General features: G+C 36.4%; 1 protein-coding gene across 1 annotated transcript in view; it reads left to right on the top strand.

Annotated features, from left to right (window-relative positions):
- LOC127412788 (neurite extension and migration factor-like) overlaps window positions 1-25,040 on the top strand; it is a 97,496-nt gene that overhangs the window by 53,035 nt on the left and 19,421 nt on the right. The window contains exon 2 of the mRNA XM_051649427.1: window positions 22,926-23,034. The gene's annotated coding sequence lies outside the window, so the exon portion shown is untranslated. The remainder of the gene's footprint in view (window positions 1-22,925; window positions 23,035-25,040) is intronic.

Here is a 25,040-nt window from a genome sequence, read left to right as displayed (position 1 = left end):
GGCTTAATCTCAAGCACAATGCTGGAAGCGGCACATTTGCAAAATGTCCCACAGCAGATTTTGCATGTGTGGCACAGTAAAGTCGGTTTTTGACTTGGGGCTGCTCTCTGATGCGGTCCAAGTATCTGCCCAGACCGAAGGCAAGGCCTATATTATCACTCTCCATCAGCAGTATTTCCCAGGCCTGCCAGCTTCTTTGTGGCAAATCCCACTCCAAGTAGGCGATTGGCATGAAACCAGAGGCTAGTGACAGTGGGCTGTAGTGGAGATGCATTTGGAGTTGCCAAATCTATTCTTCTGTATCAAGAACTGGTGCCAAGTAGAGCTCACCTACCTAAGTATAACCCAAGTATACTCGCAATACGTGATACATTTAAAAAAAAATATATATATTTTTTTATTATTGTTAATTGTCATTAATGATTTCTTGTGAAGGATTGTGTGTGCCAGCTTGGGTTGCTCTCTGGGAATTGAAAGATGTTGCAACAATTGCAGCATAACTAGCACCTCTTTCAAGTTTGGTAGATGTGTTGAGAGTAACTGACTAAAAGTAGCATAACAGTTGCTTAGCTGTTTTCAAAACAGACTACCTTTTCTAGTAACAAGCTACTTTCTAATGAGTAGTAGTGTGACGCAACAAAATGCGCAACTTTAGAGCCGAGTGAACTGACGTAATCAAACATGTTCTCCTAAACTGTCTCTCACTTGCATGCGTAACATTTGCAAGATTCTGATTCATTTTAGCGAATTGGTTAGTTTGGATGGCTCAAAAAATTATTCAATAATCGCACAATTTAATACTTTAACTATTAAATGCTGATTTTGATTTTACTTTGATAAATCATTCAGCCCTACACAACGTAATAGAAACGCATGTTATTTGGACGTTTTTTTGCAGTACACACTGATTTTATTGCATCACATTCACATCACATTTGTTTCGAAAAACTGAAAACTACATTTGAGTTCTGCGCATATGCTTGCACTGCATTTGACATCTTTTCGTTGTGATTTACAAAATAACATTATAATATTTTTTACAATAATTGGTTATACTTTATAATAAGGTTGTATTCGTTATCATTAATCACTTAATTAAGCACTTATTAACTTTAGTTAATGTTAATTTAATGCATGTTCCTAGTCTTATTGTGCTCGATTCATATATACGCGTCATTGTTGGCGAGTAGTTAACTAAAAGTATGTAAATGAACTAGTTCACATAATTGATTCACTTGACCCCCACGCAGCCCTAAAGAGACTTTTTTTATAAAGTGAAATATGTAGTTAATTCCTGCTGTTATCTCTATATTTTGATAAAATAAAAAAAGAGTGTTTTCTAGCTTTGTTAGTGTATATTAAAAGAGAGTTCCCACAAAAATGAAAATTCTGAAATTATTTACTCACCCTTGTTCTAAACCCATATGAATCATGTAACAGTAACGGATTGAATCACGTTACAGTAACTCACTTACAATGGAAGTCTATGGTAGGGCTGTCATGATTATGAAATTTGGCTAACGGTTCATTGTCAAACAAATTATTGCGATTATGACGATTAATTGTCTGTTTGAGGGCTATGACGATTAATAGTCTCTTTTAGGTCTTTCACGATTAAATGTCATAATTGTCATATTTCTTAAGGTGTATGTGTGCTTCATACACCTTAAGAAGTTATATGTACATATTTAACTTCAAATATATAAATCAAATAATAAAATAGGGATATATGATTTCCTTTTAAGGCTTTAAAACTAAATGACAAATATATTTTTAAATATCAAAATATTTCTTAAAAATTATTTTAAATTCTTAAAATATGTCTGTCTTTATGGTCAACTTCAGTTTTGGTCAATTTTACATTTACACTGTTGTTTTTGGAACTCATTTAAAATATATATATATATATAATATATATATATATATATATATATATATATATATATATATATATATATATATATAAAATCTCAAAACAATTCATTATCATGCATTCATCATCAAAGTTTATATTTGTTCATTTATATTTTCGTAGGAGTTTGGTGCGAGCCTCTGGTAACGCTCGCGCATCAGAGCGCTTCATGTGCTCTTCCAGACAGGAGCTGCTCTGGGGTGTGTTTCCCATACAACGACCCAACTCACTGCATAACCACCATAGTACGATGCATCGTTGTAGAAATTAACTAGCTAGTCACGACTGTTTTTGAAACCGTAGTAACTATGTTGCACATCCATCGTTCGAACCATGTCGGTTGAGTTGTCGTCATTGACGTTACTCAGGGGGTGGAGTAATAACTTGCAAATATTACATTATAATAACTCATTTACATGTACACCTGAAAGCCATTTAATGCGAGAAAGCTGCTGAAGACACGAAAGCGGCATGCATTTTTCAAACCGACATATACATACGCTGCAATAGTGGGGTTTACCTCTATATTACTCACTTGAGCACATGCGCACTCTTCAAAAACATATTAACGGCACTTATGCGTTAACATAAACATATAAAAGCTGTGTGTAATTAAGCGTTTTCTCTTAATAGCCTATAATCCCTTAATCTGCTGCACTCGCATTTACGTGATGTTTCAGAACGCCACTTTCTGCAAACTCCCAGAATAAATCGGTTTCTTAAATGCATGGAAACGTGGTCAATGTCTTGACAGAATGAAAGATACAGTATATATGGATTAAAAGATAGAAATCTTAGCGACATGAAATGATGTCCGCACTGCAAACTAACAAGGAACTATGCTTCTAACCACAGGTAAAGAGCTGTATTTCCAACCACAAAACTTTGTGATTCTATTTGTGAATGTGCGTTGGAACTATGGTTTCGGGAAACACCAAATTGTTGATTTATGTTGGTAACGATGGAACTTGCGACCATATTCTGCTAACGAAGCTTTTGGGAAATGCACCCCCTGATTAACATAAATAACTGTGGTTAGATCAAATAAGACTATGGGGCAAGGCATTGCACTGGGATAAACGTTTAAGAACACCCTGTTTTGAAAATTCAAACATTATACGTTTAACGTGCAACTAGTAGGATCGAAACTTTTCAAATCCCATCATGACCTCTATTGCTCTGGACTTGTATGGTACTGTTTGTGTGGTCTGTTGTTATGGTGTTATGTGTTTAGTGTCACCTGTGCAAATGTAATTTCCTACGGGATAAATAAACTGAAACTGAATTGAACTGAACATGTGAAGCTGGTAAATTTGTCATTTTCACACGATGCGCTCCTGGACACCACGTAACTCATAAACGTCATAAATGTAAGCGCAGCGTAGTTCTAATGGGAAGACTAGCAGCTGTACATCATCGCACCATTAGCTAGGTAACTCCTAGCCAATCACATGTAAGCCAATGCTTTATAAGTCTGCTCACATTGCTGTTTCAGTGTGTTAACACGGCAACCTCCACCACCCCACTACCACCAGTTGAGTCCCGTCCTGCACGGGGGTAGGCTCCTCGCCCTGCCTCCTATCTCCGGCAGGATATGACGGTTCCGAGTACAACTTCTTCAGACCGCCAGACGGGGCTTACGCCAAAGAGAGACATTACACTTCTGTTTTATATTCATCAAATAAATGTCATTTTAAATCTCACTCAAGTCTGCGAGTCTTCCTGATAGAACTATAACTATTTAGAAAAGTACTGTATACATGAACCAAACTCCACCCACTGAAATTACATCACAAACATTATCAGTAGTTTATTCACCTAGAAAATTAGTTGCACCGCTAAAAGGACAATTTAAACAAATTTAGACAAAATATCACATTTTGTACAAAATAATTATTTTAAACGCTCTAACAAAAATACAAACTTCACATTTCGGCTCTTAAACCCTTCAGTACTCTTTCCAATATAGTTTCAGTGTAAATGCATTCCTTTTAACACCATTTCTGTTTGTTTTTACAAACTAAAGGAACAAAACCATCATTTGTGCTAAAAAACAGCATGCCACAGATGCTGTCGACAGAGCTTAACCTGTTTTTAACCTTGAACATTCCTTTAAGAAACTTGTTTTTAACATGTCAGTCTGACATATTATACATTGCGGCGCATATTGCATTGACGTTAATTAACTGCACTTAGCAGTGAGGGAAATCAGGCATTTCCATGTTATGTTGTGTGAAACAACAAACTGACAGCAAAGCCTTTAGAGTCGTGTCCAAGGGCGGTAATTTTTTTCATCCAACTCTAGTTGAAACCATCTATGAAAAAAAGCTTTAGGTGCACAAAATGTACCGCTAAGCTGTCCCTGCACAGTGTGATATTATATTAGCATTATAAAGGTCTTCCCACCATCTGAGACACAGCCGATGGGCAGAAATTTCTGCCTTTTCGTAGGCAGAAAATTCTTGTTTCCTCAAGAATGCGACACAGGATTGATACAACTGGAAAAGCTGTATTTCTGACAGTCTGTATTTAGATAATACAGTGATTTCATTTTTTTGCAATTAAAGCAGTATTTATTGGCTACAAAAACAATTTGGAGGGAAAATTATGGGTGACATCATTAATCACCACACTTAATTTACACTTAATACCATCAATACACAATATTTGCACCAAATACCAACAAAATAAGCCCACCAGTAGAACATTGGTTTTACTTTGTTGTTTTTATTACACCAATAAAACAACAAAGCATAATTATTTGTACAACTGAGCAAAAATAACAGCATTTATATTGTTTTATTAAATTATTGAGTAACACTTTACAATAAGGTTCAATGTTTTAACATTACTAAATGCATTAGGTATCATGAACTAACAATGAAATTTACACTCAAATTTAAAAGCTCACCATTTACACATACTGTGGACTAACTGCCAAAAATTGGTCTAATTTTTTATTTTTATTTTTTTCAGAAAGACTCCAATTATTCATAAATAATATTGTATATGTTTACAATCTTATGATGAATAGACCAAAAAAAAATATATATTTATTATTATATTTTTTTTTATTTGGTGTCTGAAATTTGTAAGCATGTAATTCTGGTTCTGTTCACCCCATCTCCCTCCAAATAGCCTTATTTTATTCCAGTAGATGGCAGCAAGTACTAGACATTTTTTCCTCTTATCACCTTCCATCACAAAATGCCGATCTGAAATGTAGTTGCCGCTATAATGCATTTTAGCCCTCGCAGATGTGCTTGTTCATAGACATTCAGTCTAATTTTCAGTTCATGCACCACCCCCATTTTTGCATCGAATATCTCGGCCTCTGAGTGGACTAGCTCTGTCTATGTGTCATTAGAAATCTGAGATCCTCCAATTTACAATGATCAGAATCACAATCAGAATGAGCTTTATTGCCAAGTATGCTTACACATACAAGGAATTTGTCTTGGTGACAGAAACTTCCAGTGCACAAAAAAATACAACAACAAGACAGAGATAAAAAAATAAAAATAAAAAAAAATATAAAATATATATATAAAAATAAAAAGCGAATAGAAAATATAAGTATATATAGAAATACACAATAAGACAAAAATGTGTGTGTGTATATATATACAGTATGTGTGTGTGTGTGTATATATATATATATATATATATATATATATATATATATATATGTGTGTATATACGTGTGTGTGTGTGTGTGTGTGTGTATATATAATGTACAAATACAAATCTGTTATATACAGATGTGCAAGGGAATGTAATGGCAGAAGAGGTATGGTATGTTGGATAATATAAATAGACTAAGCTGTGTATTGCACATAATTATTGCTCAAAGGGGCAGTTTTAACTGTTCATGAGATGGATAGCCTGAGGGAAAAAACTGTTCCTGTGCCTGACGGTTCTGGTGCTCAGAGCTCTGAAGCGTCGGCCAGAAGGCAACAGTTCAAAAAGGTAATGGGCTGGGTGAGTGGAGTCCAGAGTGATTTTTCCAGCACTTTTCCTCACTCTGGAAGTGTACAGTTGTTGAAGGGAGGGCAGGGGGCAACCAAAAATCCTCTCAGCAGTCCGACCTGTCCTTTTATAGTCTTCTGATGTCTGATTTCGTAGCTGACCATACCGACCAGAAAGCTGGTGATCAACTGACAGATAGACATGGGAACAGAGAGTTGGTGTAATTTAGTCCGGAGAATAGCTGGGATGATGGTGTTGAAAGCCGAACTGAAGTCCACAAAAAGGATCCTTGCATATGTCCCTGGTTTGCCCAGGTGTTGCAGGACTTGAGCATTTTAAGCGTAAACATTTTTCTGCAATTTAGTGCCCCCTTTTGGACACGCCGGCAGTTCCACAGAGTTGAAGAGGTAAATCCTTGTCAAAGTTTATTTATAAAGTTAATAATTTATTTGTTGTTAGTTCATTTTAGTTCATCATGCATTAACTAATGTTAATATATACAACTTTAAATGAAAAAAAAATGATTAGTGTATGTTTAAGAAACTAAATAGGGACAATTTAGATTTCATGTTGACTTCAGCTTTGGTTAGAGATTTGTTCCAGTACTCAAGATTTCAAAATGCGACCGTCAAAGCTTTGCATTTCCTAGTAGTTTTATATTAAACAGATTTTGAATGAGTAGATGTTACTGTGGCCTATCAACAGAAAGAGCCGCCCACGTACCAGCGATACCTTTTTTGTTTTCTCCTTGTCGCTTACAAAAGGTTCAAAAGATGATGAGGAAAGCCAGGAACAGCATGTTAGAAGTGCGTCACGGAGATACAAAAGGTTGCGCGGGCTGTGTTAGCAGCAGCAGGTAAACACAGGTGACAGACGTCCTCCAAGCTCCTTGAGCACATGTGCCACATCAACATCGCTTTAAAATCATCTAGCCAGTGACTGTCAGCTGCGCCAAGTGTGTGAGTGCTGATTTTCACAGTCTGAGATTAGTGCGTAACTCTGGTTTTGTTACTTCTCCTAATATTGGAATTATAAGGGGGGCTTTCATATCCTCCGTGGATGAAGCCCATTGCCTGTAAATATAATAATGCATGCAGGATTATGGGGTTATTTCCCTGGAGTGCAGATATGAGAGAGCATGTCACTCATCCGTGCTTGCTCTTTCTGGATGTTGTGTTGCCAGGGAGCCTCCTTGCACCAAAACTTCTGCGGCTGCATTCCGTACCATGTGCCACGCCATGGAGAGTAGGATGAAATATGCCATTTGGAGAATTGTTGTTATTCCAATCACACTTCAGATGCAGCGGCTCCAATAAAATTCCCACTAATTGGCAGGCTGCAGACAGACCTGCTCCAGCACATGTGGGGGCTATTTCTTTAATTATCTAATATGTGTGTTAGTCAGTACAGAGCTCTGATTGAAAGAGCCACAGAGTGCGAATGTCCGGATTAAACGCTAATTAGTGCTTTTTATATATAAAAGATAACACATTTTATTTACCTTTCTTGACAATCAATGGTTTCTTCATGCTTTTATCTTGAGTCCTGCTGTTATTATAAATATAAAGACATAGTGAATAGTTAAGCCATGTATTTGAACATATGAACATTTCTGCATTGCATTTATGTACATAAGAGCGTTTGTGGAATAAAGATTTGACATATAGTACAAATGAATTAAGGCTTGGTAAAAAAAAAAAAATTTCCCGGTTAATCGCGATCTTCATTTGAACGTATCCGATATCAATTTTAAAATCCCAGGATTGATCTTTAAGTTGTACTTTAAAGTTTACTTTCATTTAGGTTGTGCTGATTAATTATATCTGTATTATATCTATGTAAATAGCAGGGGTGTAAATCAGACGTTTCATCGCGTTATGATCTTATATCGATTCTCTTGGCCTGCGATCTTATATTTGCCGATACTTCAAAGTCTGCCTCGATACGATTTGATTTGATTCAGGGCCCTGCGATCGATATTCCGATATTATGTGCCTATTTCACTCAATCAGTTAAAAAATGTTTTCCCTAAAAATGCAACAAAAATATATTTTGAATATTTTATTGAGCTCTCTGAAAAGTGCACATTTAGTATCCACATTGGGACATCCACAACAAAATAAGGTAATTCATATGTTGAAAACAATTATGCAGATAATAATATAAAAAATAACATCACACACAAGTGATCAATCGTTTGATTACAGCTTATTTTTCAGTTTAATCCAATTCAAAATACTTACATACCCATGACTTGCTTACAACTATCTGTGCCATCTGCGGTTTTCTTGGCTACAACTTCCACAGCTGTAATGAAAAATTCTGTTACAGTTAACTGGGATAAATGTTAGTAAGGGTGTTGATGTGTAAAGTCTTATAACTGATGCTGGAGCTGAGCAGGTGATTTATCTTTCCCTCGTTAGTGCTGTTCAGAATGTCGCCATTGTTTCACGTGATGGTTGAACTGCTCCATGGTACTTTTAAATAGCAAATTCTCATGTAAATTTCAAATGGGTCGCATGCGCAACGATATAGATGGAAGCCCGAATTAATCGTGCATGTGAGCCGCTCTGCATTTGTCACGAGAGCTCGGATTAAGGAGTGCCAGGTTGACGCTTGCGCACTGATCCCCTCTCTGGAGCTCGCATTTCGGGGGAAGCCCGGTTGACGCGTGCGCACGGATAGCAGAGCACAATTTGGCTTCACAGACCTTACGCACATCCTTGTACCACATGAAAAGCGTATTTAACGCTCATAAAGTGAAATTAATGTAATAAGGTTGCTTCATCGCCTGACGGGGACATGGATGACATAAGAGTATTAAAATAAAGGTGCATATAAAAAAAAAGTCTATATCAATATTTAAGCGTTGTAGCGATAACCTTGGATCGTTGATTATTGAATCGATGCATCGATCCAGATTGATGGATCGTTACACCCCTAATAAATAGCAAATACATGTACATGACACAGACTCAATGATGACTCAAATGGCACAGAATAAAACTCATTCTGTGAAATCTCATTACTAAAATCATGTCTGCATGCTGTGCATACCTTTTAGTCATTGTTGTGTTTGCATGTGTAATTAGTTGTTATGTACAATTATTGTGTTTTATTTGTTTGGAGAGGCTTTTGGGCACTTGGAAACGTTTTTGGACACTTGGATAAATTATTTTTGTAATTTTATAACTTCTGATTGCTTTGTCGTATCAACACAATTTTACTCAGCTACAGGTGACATGATTTGGAACAAAACAAAAGCTGATTTTCAGAGCCACCTTATTTACACACTGAGATATACAATGTCAAATAAGAAAAAAAAAAAAACAATTGGCTCAAGTTTTTTTGTGATTTTTCAGAGTCTCAGAATTTATCATAATCTATATCATTAAAAAAAATGTAACGGTTTTCTTTAAAATGATACCAAACACTTGACTACCCTTGTTCTGTTTTAATAAGCCTTTAATTTTGGGTATGCAGCTGAAACAGGAAATCTTTAAAAACACCCTCAGAACTTATAGGGTTTACATAGTAGCTCTAGATAGGTAGCTACCTTCCAAGGCAGCATCCTAATTGAAATGGCACTATTTCCAGTGTTCTTTTGAAATTATACAGATTCATTGAGCAATAGAGCAACTAAAAAGATAAAAGGTCCAGATTTACAGTGCAGGATGTTCTTGTGGTAAGAATTGACCATAAAGCACCACTCAGGCAGATGCTTAACAAAAGACTTATTGGTCTAAGGATTCTACCAGGTCAGAAGTCACTGGAGAAAAGCTCCAGTTTAATGAAGAACCTTTGTTTCTGGAGACATGATGATAGATTTAAGTCTCAGGCACACACTTTCAGTCAACCTGACACATGGCAAAGGAAATACAAGCATGGTTGACCTAAACAATGGAGTGGTGGTGGCGTAGTGGGCTAAAGCACATAACTTGTAATCAGAAGGTTGCTGGTTCAATCCCCACAGCCACCATCATTGTGTCCTTGAGCAAGGCACTTAACTCCAGGTTGCTCCAGGGGGATTGTCCCTGTAATAAGTGCACTGTAAGTCGCTTTGGATAAAAGCATCTGCCAAATGCATAAATGTAAATGTAAAGAGTCCCTTGAGAACATCGGCTCTACATTAATATTAGTTGCACATTAAACTCTATTCGTTTTCCCTGTTGTCTTAGGTTAACAGAACCATTTTTATTGTTCTTAAAAGGGATATTTCACCCATAATTAAAATTCTGTCATCATTTACTCACCATCATGTCTTTCCAAACCAAATCATTCCAAATGATGAGAGAATTTTTCTTTTTGGGTGAACTATCCCTTTAGTGTTTTAACAGGGTTTGTTCAAATCACCAAGTAAAATTATTAGCAATAGTGATGCTTGCCTTACCAAATACCAATAAAAAGAAGCTTTTTTATAGTGTTAAAGGAAGAACAAAGAAACAGCAATAAAAAAATATTGATCACATTGAGAAATAATGCGTCAAAGCGATGTTGTGTGACACATTGTTGACATTGATTGAACACCTGAGCCTGTTTAATAAATCTCCGGGACGTAACACGTTCGTGTAGGATCACTGATCGCTGTGTTTTAATTGCTCCTGCACTTGATTTACATGCTGTTAAGCCTGTATGATCACTGAACTCCAGATTTTAAAGTATTTATTGCACAGCAGGGCTCAGGACCAGTGTTAGAGCATTTTTGGCCAGTGCTTGCTTTCTTATATTCCAGTGATTATTTATTTGTTGGTTATTTATGTTTTTTAGGGCCCTATTAAATCTGTTAAACTATTTACTGTGGAATTTATTTATTTAACTTTTTAATCTTGTTTATTTGGTGCTACTAGGTACAAATCAAAAAGAGAAATTTCACACAGCAGTCAAGCTTGGGTCTCAGGAGAGTATATATTATTCAGTTAATAAACTTAATATTCTTATCTTCTTGCTTAAAGTTCACTTCTGACTTAAAGTTCATCAAGAGTGGCCCTTCCAGGAGAAATAACAATACACATGTAGAGACAATACAATCAGGGTAACACATGTGACACTAAAACAATGCAATATAAACATTAACTAAACTACATAAAATATCACACAGAACTCCCCAATGTATATAACTGATTTTAAAAATAACAAGAAATATATAAAATCACATTAAAATGAAATGTAATGAGTCATGCAGGAACTTCTGGGAACTCCTGATTATTGTTTTTCACCATAATTTTAACAAAAGTTTACCGTAAAAGGTACATGTATCCTCTTGTTAAGCATAATATACATTTTTGCCGTTAAGTAAATGGTAAAATCATACTTTTTACATATAAAACAATTAGCTGCACAACAGAGCTTTGATTTTCACGCACAACAGTCTCTAGATTTTACTTCGAATGGTGCAAAAAACATCCAGTGAGCGGCAGTTTCACCTTGTTGATGAGAGAGGTCAACGGAGAATGGCCAGACTGGTTCAAGCTAACAGAAAGGCTACGGTAACTCAAATAACCACTCTGTACAATTGTAGTGAGCAGAATAGCATCTCAGAAGGCACAGCATGTTGAACCTTGAGGCAGATGGGCTACAACAGCAGAAGACCACGTTGGGCTCCACTTCTGTCAGCCAAGAACAGAAAACTGAGGCTGCAGTGGGCCTACCATTTGTATCCCTCAGCAGAAATCCAGATTTGTCAGACCAGGCGATGTTTTCCAATCATCTACTGTCCAGTTCTGGTGAGCCTGTGCCCACTGCAGCCTCAGTTTCCTGTTCTAAGCTGACAGTAGTGGTACCCAGAGGGGTCTTCTGCTGCTGTAGCCCATCAGCCTCAATGTTCGACAATGTGTTGTGTGTTCAGAAATGCTTTTCTGCATAGCAGTGTTGTAACGCATATTTATTTGGGTTACCGTCACCTTCCTGTCAGCTTGGACCAGTCTGGCCATTCTCCTCTGACCTCTGTCATTAACAAGCCGTTTTTGTCCACAGAACTGCCGCTCACTGGATGTTTTTTGTTTTTTGCATAATTCTCTATACACTCTAGAGACTGTTGTGTGTGAAAATCCCAGGAGTTCAGCAGTTACAGAAATACTCAAACCAGCCCATCTGGCACCAACAATCACGCCACGGTCCAAATCACTGAGATCACATTTTGTTCCCCATTCTGATGGTTGATGTGAACATTAACTGAAGCTCCTGACCCATATCTGCATGATTTTATACATTACACTGCTGCTACCTCATTGGCTGATTAGATAATCACATGAATAAGTAGATGTACAGGTGTACCTAAAAATGACCTGTGAGAGTATATTTAAACAAACTTAAACTTGTATTCAGTACAACAGCACTCTTGCTTGTGATATTAAATATATAATCGCTTATAGTATTATATAATTATTATACATTATTTACAATAAATATATGACATTTTACTAGTAATAATTTCTTCAGTTTCACGCATCCATTTAGGTGGAGCTTTTATTTCAAAATCAAATTAAAATCAAATCCTTTCTTTGTCACTCAACCATATACACAAGTGCAACAGTGGGTGAAAGTCTTGGGTGCAGTTCCAAGCAACATAGCAGCATGACAATTACAATAAACATCTGATTTACACAACACAATTTACATATCTTGTTACACAACACAGTATACACCTAATAATATACAATATACAGTATACACAAAATAAGAAGACTGTATACAATACAAATACGCTGTACCCCCCCTGAAAACTGAGTGAAGATCTTTAAGGCTCTGTGTGTATTTGATGGTAGTTCCTCATATAAATATACACATGTCTGCATGTGCTGTGCACTTAAAAATGAATAAGTGCTCTGCTCGCTGTCATCTACTACACACACACACACACTGAGCATGCATGATGCTCATGATGTGATGTTTTAAGCTATGAACGGTTTACGTGTTCACTTTGAAATGTACAGCACATGCAGACTATATTTAATTACATATAAAGCAGCCTTTTGCGTTTTAATGAATGCAGTTTTTTTCTTTGATTAACTATGCATTTGAATATTCTTTTTTATCCCTAATTGCTCGAATTCCATGACATTCCATGTTTTTTTAATTAATTAAGTTTTTATGACTGGATTCAGCGATTACATCTGCGTTTCCCGCTTCACAGAGATCATAGGGCCCTAGTGTTTTAACTTAAACATTAACAGTAGTTTTGTGTGATCTATTGAACAGTGTTGTTGTGAATCATGCTTATTTAAAGTACGCCAGGGAAACTTTATGTTGCTGGCAAATATAAAAATGTGATAGACTTGGGTGATTTAATTAATCGCTGACATGGAGTTCCAGTATAGTATATATATATATATTTTTTCACACATCTAAAATAATGTCTTGCTAAAAATGGCTATTTATTTATATTGTGGTGCCAGTGTATAAAATAAAATAAAATAAAATAAAATAAAATAAAAGTCTAAATTACTGGATTACAGTTCAAATCCCTATTGTTGAGCCCTGCATAAATACCTGTGTAACCACATATTTGATTACATGAAGTTCGTATTAGGATGCAGTAGCTGTCTTGTACTAGCTGCACTAGCTATTTTCTGTCAATAATCTTTTTCGCTACAGAGTTTTTGTCAATTAGTGCATTTGTTGCTACAGTGGTTTGTCTCCAGGCCTTTATGAGCAATGTGCCGGGGCTCCATTAAATAAATACAGCAGGATTTGGCTCATTAAGTCTGTGACTGCAGTCCTCTGGGATAGTGACAGCTTTAGCTGTATGACCTTTAGACACCTAATCAACTTTTAACATCTCACTGAATCTCCACAGCAGAGAGACCGCAAGAGGAAGATGACCAATCGCCTGAAATCACCCAATCTGCTCGATACAAGCGCGTCGGCCCCTGAGGTGTCACTTCAGTGAGAGAAATCTGTTGAGCAGCAATATCTGTGAACCAAAAGGCTTTTAATAGGAGATGAGAAGAACATGAATATGATCTGCAAAACAACTAAGTAAACAAATAAAGATCTGGACAGTCAGAGGTTTGTGTGCCATTCAGAATTTAATTCAGAATGCCTTTTAAAATTCCAGTTGAGTTTCCAAATTGGAATTATAGTACCAAACAGAAATTAGAATTTAAGGAATTGTATTTAAAAAGTGTCATTTTTGATCAGCCATTTCATTAAGTATGGGTTACCCGCTTGTCACAAGAATGTTTGATCAACATTGTCATATATAAACGTTGAATAGCATGGTTTGAATGGTTTTCGCAGATGTCAAAAAGACACTGCAGTCTGAGAAAGTGGTTATAATAAGTGCTGTTTTTTCCAGATATGCATAGACATGATATGTCAAGCAGTGATAACAGTGTCCTGCAGTGTGACATGCTGTACTCCAGTGTTCCCAGCACTGATATTCATCATTTGCGCTACACTTCTATTGAATCTACAGAATCAATATATTTTACCCACGTTTTGAGCTTGCAATCTGAATTGAATGTAAAAAGAGAAAAAGTCTGGGTACCACCAAATAATGCAAAGACAATACATAATAGGGCTGTCAATTGGGCAGAGAAACTAAATTCCAATTTTTACCTTAAAAATGGTCTAAATTCGAATTAAATTCAGATTTTAAAGATTTTTTAAATTGACGTTATTTCCGTAGTCCACAAGAGGGCGCACTGAATACATATAACCATACAGCACCGTGTTATATTATTGCAAAGAACATTCCAGGGTGTTAAAAAAACATTCCAGTTTAAACTAAAGTGTATAAAATAAAAAAGTTTTAGTCAGTTTATATTCTCAAATTTTAAGTCAAAAGTAAAACGAGGGGGGAAACGCTTCAATAGGCAGTTCTGTGTTAACATAGTGTTACTCTTGCACTGGTGCCACAGTATATACTACCACAGACTCAAACTTCATAACAGCGATATACCACAGTGTTTTTCATTCATTACAGCTGTATGTAGGGTAGAATTATTCCCAGATAGCAGTGGTATTCGGCTGAACTCAGTGGTAAAGCGGCACATGATCCCTGGTCAGGGGCTGTTCAGACAGACGGAACACGACAGAAAGGAACAGAACACGAGGATCTCGAGACACACATTTCCAACTTGAACTCCTTTACAGACAAACCCATTGCTTGATCTGAGAAATGCTGATAAGAGAGCAAGATGCAACGGCCAAAGACCTCCACCTACTGTAAGGGGCTGTTCACACGAATGCTTTTGCAACCATCCAGTTTAGTATATGTGTATCTATGTAAACGCATTAGACGAACGTCTTTGTTTCGCTTGGTTTTTGTTTATTCAGTGTCTCGTGCAGGAGCACTGTTTTTTAGATGCTGTGTCAAGTTAAAAAGAACTTTAAAACACATCTCGAGACACCTGGTTTCTGTTAAACTGTATTTTGTTGCGCTTCATCTAGCCTTTTTTAGCGCAAGATGCGATCAGTCTGAAGTCATCGGCAGAGCTTGGCACACATCCAAAATTCAAATGCACAGTTTTAGCATTCAAATGTGCATATTTGTCTTTAATTCGACGAATATTCGAATTTCGAATTTTAATTTGACAGCCCTAATACATAAACAACACTTTGTATTGCACTGTCTTTGTTGGTGGAACGCAAAAACAAACATACAGCGCAACCATAGTAGTCTGATTCATTACTGAATAACGCTTATGTGCCGTTTTTTAAATGAATTGTCCAAAAAGACTCAATATTACGATTTATCAGTTTGAAAAACTCGCTGAATCAGTCAGAACGATTACAGAACCCTGAATTATTTATTTATTCTTGGTGTTTAACCATACATAAATTATTAAGACTGGGGATTGATACACATTTCCTGATTAAATTATGATTCACAAGCTTTCGATTCGATATCGATTCATATGGGTATATTTCAGTTATAATGTCCATTTTGCTTACATATGATAGAAATGTTCTCCCAACTAATGCTGTAAATTATACAGGAGGCCTTCTAACAAAGTGCATTTACGAAAATAATAAAAATATTTACAAATTGTGGTCATATTTTTGCTTTTTTTATTTCAAATCCACTTATTGCATCAATAAATATATTGTTTTGAATATTATATATTTTGTTACAAGTTTATTGTTTAAAGCATAATTATTATTATTTACAAGTTATTTACATTGATTTGTAGAACACATGCTGTCTCTTTAAGAAAACCGGCAGTTCTGTAAATGAGCGCATATTAATGAGAGACGAGTAGAATGGCTTCTTTACCTCATCCGTGCTATTCATGATTAAAATTAAATGTTTATTTTTTGTTGTTTTTGATCAACAATCGACTGTAAAGTACAGAACGGATATTAAAAGAGACATTATTCAATGACAATTGGATTGCGTGGATCTCATCTTTGGACACACATTACACGGAATAAGTTAAACCAAAACTTGTACTGTCAACACGCAGTGAAAGGATGCTGAACTTTTTTGCCAATATACTGCTCAATCATTGGTGAGTGAAATCTGAACATTTACCAGCCAGTGGTTAGTTGATAGTTGCGCATATAAGTAAAAGATCAATCTTGGGTTTTAGGAATCTATATCGAGATCGTTCAGATGAAGATCGTAGATCTTTCTAAACTATTCAAGGCTTAAGACAGAAAGAGACACTTTTAAGAAAAATAGTAAATATGAACTCTAAATACTGTACATGTATATGCAGATTATAACTGTTATGTATAGCCGTGTTTTTTGCTTTGAGCCTTTGTTTTGTAACATTCAATATAATGTTATATAATAGAAAAGCAAATTCATTGCAAGTATATTGTCAATATTCTATAGATTTATACATTCTCTGTATATACCACCTCCTTTCACTGCACACACTGCTATAAAAATCTGCAGCCTGTTGTGGTTAATATCCAATTAGAAGTACCTCCACTGACTTTAGAAGTCGGCTGAATAATTATGAATCTTTGTAAGACACGTTTATGCACTTAGTGTTTTTAATTTGCCTGCAGTGAATAGGTGTAATTGAATTTCGGTGCTTCTCTGTTCAAAGACCTTTTTTGAATTTCAATGTCACCATGAAACACTTGGTACATTGCCCTGTAGCAGGCATAATATATTAAATGTTGCATGCAGTAAAAGACATTTGGAAAAGCAGATATACTGTATATACAGTGACCCCAAAAAGTATTTGTACACAAACAAACGTCTTTTACACAATTACAAGCCAGTGGCATCTTCAAAGAAATGATTCTAAGAGCTTTCCTTAGAACTAAGTAGAATTTTCTGTGCCTTTTATTTATTTATTTGCAATGATTTTTAAGGTTACAATGTGACTTTTAGTGGATGTATGAAGTCAGTTCCCCTCAAGTTCACACAGGTTTCCAAGCTTTCCCTTTCAGATGCTTTCAGTTGTTGCTGGTGCCAACAAACTACAGCCTAAACCTTCATGAAGGATCATTTCTGTAAAGCACACAGTATTCTACTATACATTACATTTAATCTCAATTTCTGTTTAAACATAGGTATTTGTATATAAAGTGTACGCACCTGCAATTGTTCGATAGATTTAATGGCATTAAACATGTTTAATTAATCCTGTTAATACAATAAAATACATTAATTCAATATTCTATGAACCTATTTGTAAAGGTTAGTAAATATCTAAAGTTGGGCTGTCAATTTAAAGTGTTAATTCAGTGCGTTTAATTATATAAAAAATAACACGCTAAAAAAAACTAACGCAAATAATGTGTATTATGGACCATAATAAGGAATATTCCATCCATATGAGCAATTCAAGCTTGGAGTACCACCTGTTTTCTCCAGGGGGCAGTAAGACAGATAACAAACCACACTTACCGACAGCAGACAACAAAAGATAACACCTTGCGTACAAATACAGCTTGATCGAGTGCAAATCCGAAGAGTTTCAAACTTCGTGTTTATGACGCAACGCAACCGAGATTCTCCGTCTTATATTAAATCTCGAACTGATTGAATAATTAATTTGCAAAATGGATTGCTGTGAACTGTAGGCCAATGATGTTCAATAATATGGAAATAAACAATATATTGCATTCTAAAGTCACTTTTTGTATTTTCTTTTTTAGTGTTTAATTTGCGTGCTAAAATAATGTTATGCATTTTAATTATCTGTATTAGTATTATTTTACAATGTATATATTTTATTTATAATTATTTAAATATAACTATTTATAATTATTTAATCATTATATATTGAATTATTGTTATTTGAGGGGCATTCTCAGCAAATATTTATGTATTCAATTAATTGCAATTAATTCAGTTAATTAATCGACATACCATGTAATTAATTATATTAATCGATTGACACCCCTAATCTAAAGTTGTACATACGTAGAAGGGTTTTCATTTTAGAAGCTGTACATTCATTGATATTGTATGTATTATTGTCTCCCCAAATTAATGAAATGTAAAAAGGCTAGAACTATACTTGAAGCACGAATACCTACAGCACAATTGAAAAGATGTAAACCATAGCGGGGTAAATTTCTATAGCAGAAAGAAAAAATCCACCATTATCTTTCCATGGCTTTCCAAAAGATGAAAAAATAGTGAGAGCAGGAATATGACAGTCATAAGAGAGAAAGATGACAAATTTACTGTCACTCACCTGACAGCAGCTGTATTAGAAACTCCATCACAGCAGTGTTGACTAGGATTTTTTTTATTATTATTATCTTAAATATATCTTATATTATGTCATACATTTTTCAAAATCACACAGGGGTAATCACTAGTACGCAAGTAACAGCGAGAGAGGAGCACCTGCATTCCAATCTACATCTTGATGTAATCCTTCCTCATGATCATGCAGCATGTTTTCATCAGCTGAATGGGAGACTAAGACTGCGAGAATGCGAGACTAAGACTGCGCGTGCAAGCCATTCACGCATCACAAGCCGATCAACTATTTAGCCCTTTTCGGTGAATTGCACCTGCAAAACTTTATTTCCAGGTTTAATGTATATTTTGAGTAGACTTGAAAATATTTTTGAACCCCACGATGTGGGTTTATGTTTTCTCCTTTAATCGTTTAATGTAATTTTGAGTGTGACTATGGTTTAAGGAGGGTGTACCTGTATGCTGCGTTGGAAATCTGAAGGATTAACATCACATGTTTTTCTGAAAGCAAAAGAAACAAATGAAACATGGAATGTACGCTGTCATCCGTGCAGCCTGACCAAAGCAAAGCGGGCATGTTTACCCACGCGATTAACCGAAAGTGAAGCGCTGCCGGCTCATGATGCGCGAATGGCTTGCACGCGCTGCACGAGTCTGTTGGGTATACTGCAGTCTCATCACATTTTAACTTTTTGTTTAGCCTCCCATTCAGCTCACGAAAACATGCTGCATGATCATGAGGAAGGATTACATCAAGATGTAGATTTTAATGCAGGTGCAGCATTTCATATAAATAAAATAGTCTGTTCCTCTCTCGCTGTTGCTGGCGTGCTAGTGATTACCCCGCCGCGTGCCAGAGGTTGCCGACTCCTGCTTTAGCTCATTAATTCTTTGTCAGAAAACATAATTTGTTCATGTAATTTCAACATAATGAAATAAAGTTATTTTTAAATGACCCAGTTAAGTAGCCTCAGAGACCCCGTTTCCACCTGGTATTAAGATGCGCCTCTCCGATCACATGTGGTCAGGTGAGACACATGGCTATTTACACCTGGTCGTTTAAATGCGTCTTCTGTGACCACTTGTGTTCGGATTTGGAGGGGAGGGTCTCTGTTTCATGACGACATACATCAATCACTATGTCATTGTGTTATAGGGGTGTAACGGTTTTACAGTTACCATAGTTTAACTATGGTATTTGTAGTAAAAACATAGTAACCAAAATAACAAATAACAAATAAAATAAGGTTACTGTCATGTTTACAATATATAGTATAATCAAGTATTATTTTTGTAAAACATTGTTAATTGTTTCATATCCATGATTTCTGCAAAGAAAACCATGGTGACAGCCATGGTTACTACAATATTACTATAGTAAAACCATGGTTAATTTTCATTAGGGTCTTTACTGAAAAAAAATCAACATTTTAACTTAATACCTGCACTATTACGCTACATAAAATGCATTTCAAACTCTACTGCACATATATTTAATATTTGGAAGCTTTACATCACTTATAGAAGGAACTTTACTATTAAAATGGATACGAGGGATGTTGTGATGCAGCTCGAGTGTTTTAATCATACGTGGAAATCACACATCTTCGTCAGCGGAGTAGGGAAACATATCGTTGGCAATGAACACCCCAATCTCTTTCGTTATTGTTTTATGCCTGTCCGAATTAGTGTGTCCGAGTGCCTGCTTAAAAACAGAAGGGAGTGTGTGCAGCTTCGGCTCCTCTGCGTAGTGCGCTATCTTTCCACTGTGATTTCGGCGTAATTACCAGTATACAGCACTCGTGTCGAGCGATGTCTGCAAACAGTGCCTGTTTTGTAAACATTTTTTGACCTCACTCTTGAAATTGACTGCAAAAAGAAAATGTTCCCAGACAGGAGACCTGAATAACGCAGTGGGCTTCTCTATCAGCGGCTCGTTTTCTCCACTTGCCATTTTCAAATACACACAACGCATGCAGAACAGTGATGTCATCAAGTTGACCCACATGAAACACAGGCAGAGCGTATCCATCTACAGATCCATTCAGGTGCATTAGCAGAGGTTGAAACTGCGTGTCTATTTGACGCTTTATTTTCTTTGCAAAACCTTATGCTCCAGATGCATCAATAAAGGTGAACTGCGGTGCCAGTGCTTACCGAACCGTGGGTGGCAAACCGTACGGTTCGTTTTTTTTTACAGAGAACCGTTACACCCTGTAACAGATAAAGGATGGGCAAGGAGGAGGCAGGAACCGGACGAACCATCAAAGTAATATTTAATGAAAACTTAAACAAAAAGACACAAACACACACACAGCAGCTGCATGTGGCTCTCTGTCTCCCCCAAACTGCCGCATCCGGCTCGTCTTTATCCCTCTCCTCGGCTGATTAACCCGATTGGCATGGTGTACATCCCCCCCCCCCCCCCATCCTTTCTTGGGGGGGGGGGGGACATTGCTCTTCTGGCTGCGCCTACCGGCAGGCTTTTCCCGCCTTCTTCAAGACCTGGGAGGGAGAAAAGGGGAGAGGGAAAGAATGAGGCGGAGCGACACAGAGAGAGAGAGGAGAGAAAGAAAAAAAATTGCTCGCCGGTACCCAGACACGCCGTCGCCTACCCCTCACCCACTCCTCCGCCTTCTGGCGGATGACAGCTGCTCCTCCCTGGGTGGAGAGCAGCGAGCCTTCTGACCCCTGGCAGATGGAACGCCCCTCCATGTTTTGGCGGCCGGCAGCGAGCCTCCTTCCCTCGCGGATGGCGGCCGTTCCTCCGCATCCAGGCAGCCGACAGCGACGACTACATCCCCCGGCGGACGGCCGTGGCTGCTCCTTTGGTCGGACGGCAGTGGCGAGGACTCCACGACAGCGCATCCCTCCTCCTTCCCGGGTTTCAGAACCAATGTAACAGATAAAGGACAGGCAAGGAGGAGGCGGGAACCGGACGAACCATCAAAGTAATATTTAATGAAAACTTAAACAAAAAGACACAAACATAAACACACACACACGGCAGCTACGTGTGGCTCTCTCTCTGCTGAACTGCTGCATCTGGCTCATCTTTATCCCTCTCCTTGGCTGATTAGCCCGACTGGGGGCTGGGCCATGAGTGCGTATGCCCACCCTCCTCCTTGCCACACACCCCTAGTGTGTTACTGCATGATATTAAAGCGCAACAAAATCAGAAAAGACAAAGAAGGCACAAGAAATAATGGCGCACTGTTTCTCTCAGATGCGGTTGTAATTTAATCTAAGCACAAAATGTCAAGCAGAATTATTGGTTATTTTAGTGGATTACCTGTATTTAAGGAGCTTCAGGTGTTCGTGCTTGTCATCTGTGTTGATATCAGACAAGTTCGTGATTGTGTTTGTATCTGCTTTTTAAAATTTTCCTGTCGGACGGCTATTTCCTTTTAAAGCTGCTTGTAAGCGGCAAACTTTAAACTCTTGTTTTATCGCAGCGGTTGATTGACAGGTGAGAGAGGTGGTGCTTCACTACTGCCAGGACGCATACATGACGGATTAGCGTTTATACCTCAAATGCAATGTGGTCACATGTGTTTTTGACCACATTCGTATGTGGTTTTTGTGATCAGATCACAAAACGTTTTAGACCCTGTTTAGACCTGTATTTAGCGCTGACCACATGTGATTGGATCACTCTGGTATTTTAATACCAGGTTGAAACTGGGTCTATGAAAACTGAAACTATACCTAATTTTTATTTGTTAGATTTACGCTGCTAAATAAGGTGGAAATGCATCATCACAGTCTGTCAAAAGTTTGTTAGTGGTGTAAGAACAGGAAGTAAGGAATTACATCTTCATTCTGCATTATCAATGTACAAATCTGATATTGTTACTCCTCCCCACTTCTATAGTGCGTCTTGTAAATAGATCAGTTCATGTTCACCCAGTTCCTTTTGCATGCAAAGAAAAAATCGTGACGGAGGGAGTGCTTGAAGTAATTACCATAAACAAATATGCGCTATATATACATACAAAGTTTGCAGGGGATAACAACTGTAATATGGGTGTTAAATTAAGCCTAAAATAATAGATTGTTGCATCCAGTTGCCATGGTGTTTTCAAGTTCAAACTGTAAATGTCTTGGTTTTATGGTTTAATTAGTTTAAAAGAGAGAAATTGTTACCTCTTGATCTGTTTTTGCTATTTGGGTACAACAGAAAATTTGCAGTGAATCCATGTAAACATACAATTTAAAGCAGTTCACGCAAAAATGACAATTCTGTCATTATTTACTCACCCTCATGTCAATTCAAACCTATAAGACTTTCTGCCTACTGAGGAACACAAAAGGAGTTTTGAAGAATATTCATGCTGCTCTTTTCCAAGCATTACATTTGTCATCAGAATATTTTTCATGTTTTACATAGAGTGATAGATTTTGTCTCTGTGTTTATCTATGTAGGTAAAACGAATATAATGACGTACTTCACAAGCAAATCATTCTCCCATTGATGGACAGGAAACAGACCCGTGTCATCCTGCAGAATTTGGGCTCAACACAAGAAATACTGGTAAGAAAACCAACCTTAGTATTTTACTGCAACCTCAGTAATGTAGCTTCTTTTCTTCTTTATTATTCCATTATGTCACTGATATTTGATTACAGGAATGTTCTGTGTGCAGAATAAATACGTTTTGTCCCTTAGTTCGTAAAAACAAACAAAATCATGGTTACACTAATGAACTTACAATGGAAGTCTATGGGACAAGCCACTGCACCAGGATAAACGTTAAATTACACACATTTTTATAAGTATAACCACAAGATATAAACATTTTTTAGTTTTGTTTTTTTTAGTTTCTTAATACATGAACAAGAACTACAATATTCATACCAAGGTTTATAGTGACATGTGACACTTTTATCCCACTTTTGACCCTATCCCACCCCAACACTTCTACCAGGACAGGAAAAAAAAAAGAATAAATAATAATTTTATATATATATATACTGTGTGTGTGTATATATATATATATATGATGTATATATATATATATATATGATTATGAAATTTGTCTGACGATTAATTGTCTAACAAATATTTGCAATTAGTGTTTTTTTTGGGCTATGACTATTCATTTCTCTTTTATGGCTTTCACAATTAATTGTCATATAAATTGTCATATTTCTTAAGGTGTATTAGTGTTTTATACACTTTTGTCTTTTTTACATATTTAACTTAAAATATATAAATCAAATAATGAAATAGGGAAATATGATTTCCTTTTAAGGCTTTAAAACTATATGAATGACATGAAAAATAATATTTGAATTTCAAAATATATTGAAATACTTAAAATATGCCTCTCTTAGGGGGCCTGGGTAGTTCAGCGAGTATTGACGCTGATTACCACCCCTGGAGTCGCGAGTTCGGATCCAGGGCATGCTGAGTGACTCCAGCCAGGTCTCCTAAGCAACCAAATAGGCCCGGTTGCTAGGGAGGGTAGAGTCACTTGTGTAGAGTCACATGGGGTAACCTTCTCGTGGTCGCGATTAGTGGTTCTCGCTCTCAATGGGGCGTGTGGTAAGTTGTGTGTGGATCACTGAGAGTAGCATGAGTCTCCACTTGCTGTGAGTCTCTGTGGTGTCATGCACAGCGAGCCACGTGATAAGTGCGGATTGACTGTCTCAGAAACAGAGGCTACAGAGACTTTTCCTCCGCCACCCAGATTAAGGTGAGTAACTGCGCCACCACGAGGACCTACTAAGTAGTGGGAATTGGGCATTCCAAATTGGGAGAAAAGGGGATAAAAAAAAAAAAAAATGTATGTCTCTCTTTTTGGTCAACTTTAGTTTTGGTCAATTTTACATTTCCGCCGTTGTTTTTGGAACTCATTAAAAAATATTTATTTCAATAAAAAATAAAAAAATAATATAAAATATATATTTATTGTATTATATTTATATTATATAATAATATTTTATATTATATTATGCAATAGTTAAATATTTCAGTTATAATTTCTTCACTTTCACACATTATTTTAATGGTATTTATATATTCACTTACTATAAAATTCCCTTATTTGGGCATTCAAATGTGATTGGATTTTGAAGTGCACAATGATCACAGTTATCTCAAATCTGTTTATACTGTATATATACTTGGGCTGTGAATCGGTTTAACTCAATGCAAATTTTCTGTGATTAATCACAATTAATCATTGTACATGATACATTAAAACAAACATTTAAAAAAATATAATCAAAAATATATTTACTTTGTCTCAAAGAACTTGCAAAAAATTGGTTAGTCATCATTTTATTTAAATTATTTAAATATGCACGTTAAAATATTATTATTATTTTTTTTTTTTGCAAATAGAGTTAATTAGACACATTTTTACAGGTATAAATCTATGATATAAGAATATGTTTACATGCCATAAAATCAGTGGACATGATGTAATTAAAAGTTGGGCAAAAGCCATTTTAAAGTGGACTTTTTTATATTTTTTATAATAAGATCAAGTGGACAGATTCAATTTATATCAAGCTTTATTGGCCAGATAAACT

Source organism: Myxocyprinus asiaticus, chromosome 22 (assembly GCF_019703515.2).
Source record: "Myxocyprinus asiaticus isolate MX2 ecotype Aquarium Trade chromosome 22, UBuf_Myxa_2, whole genome shotgun sequence".
NCBI classification, from domain to species: domain Eukaryota; kingdom Metazoa; phylum Chordata; class Actinopteri; order Cypriniformes; family Catostomidae; genus Myxocyprinus; species Myxocyprinus asiaticus.
Note: the sequence above shows the minus strand (reverse complement) of the source record. Positions and strands in the feature narration are given on the sequence as shown.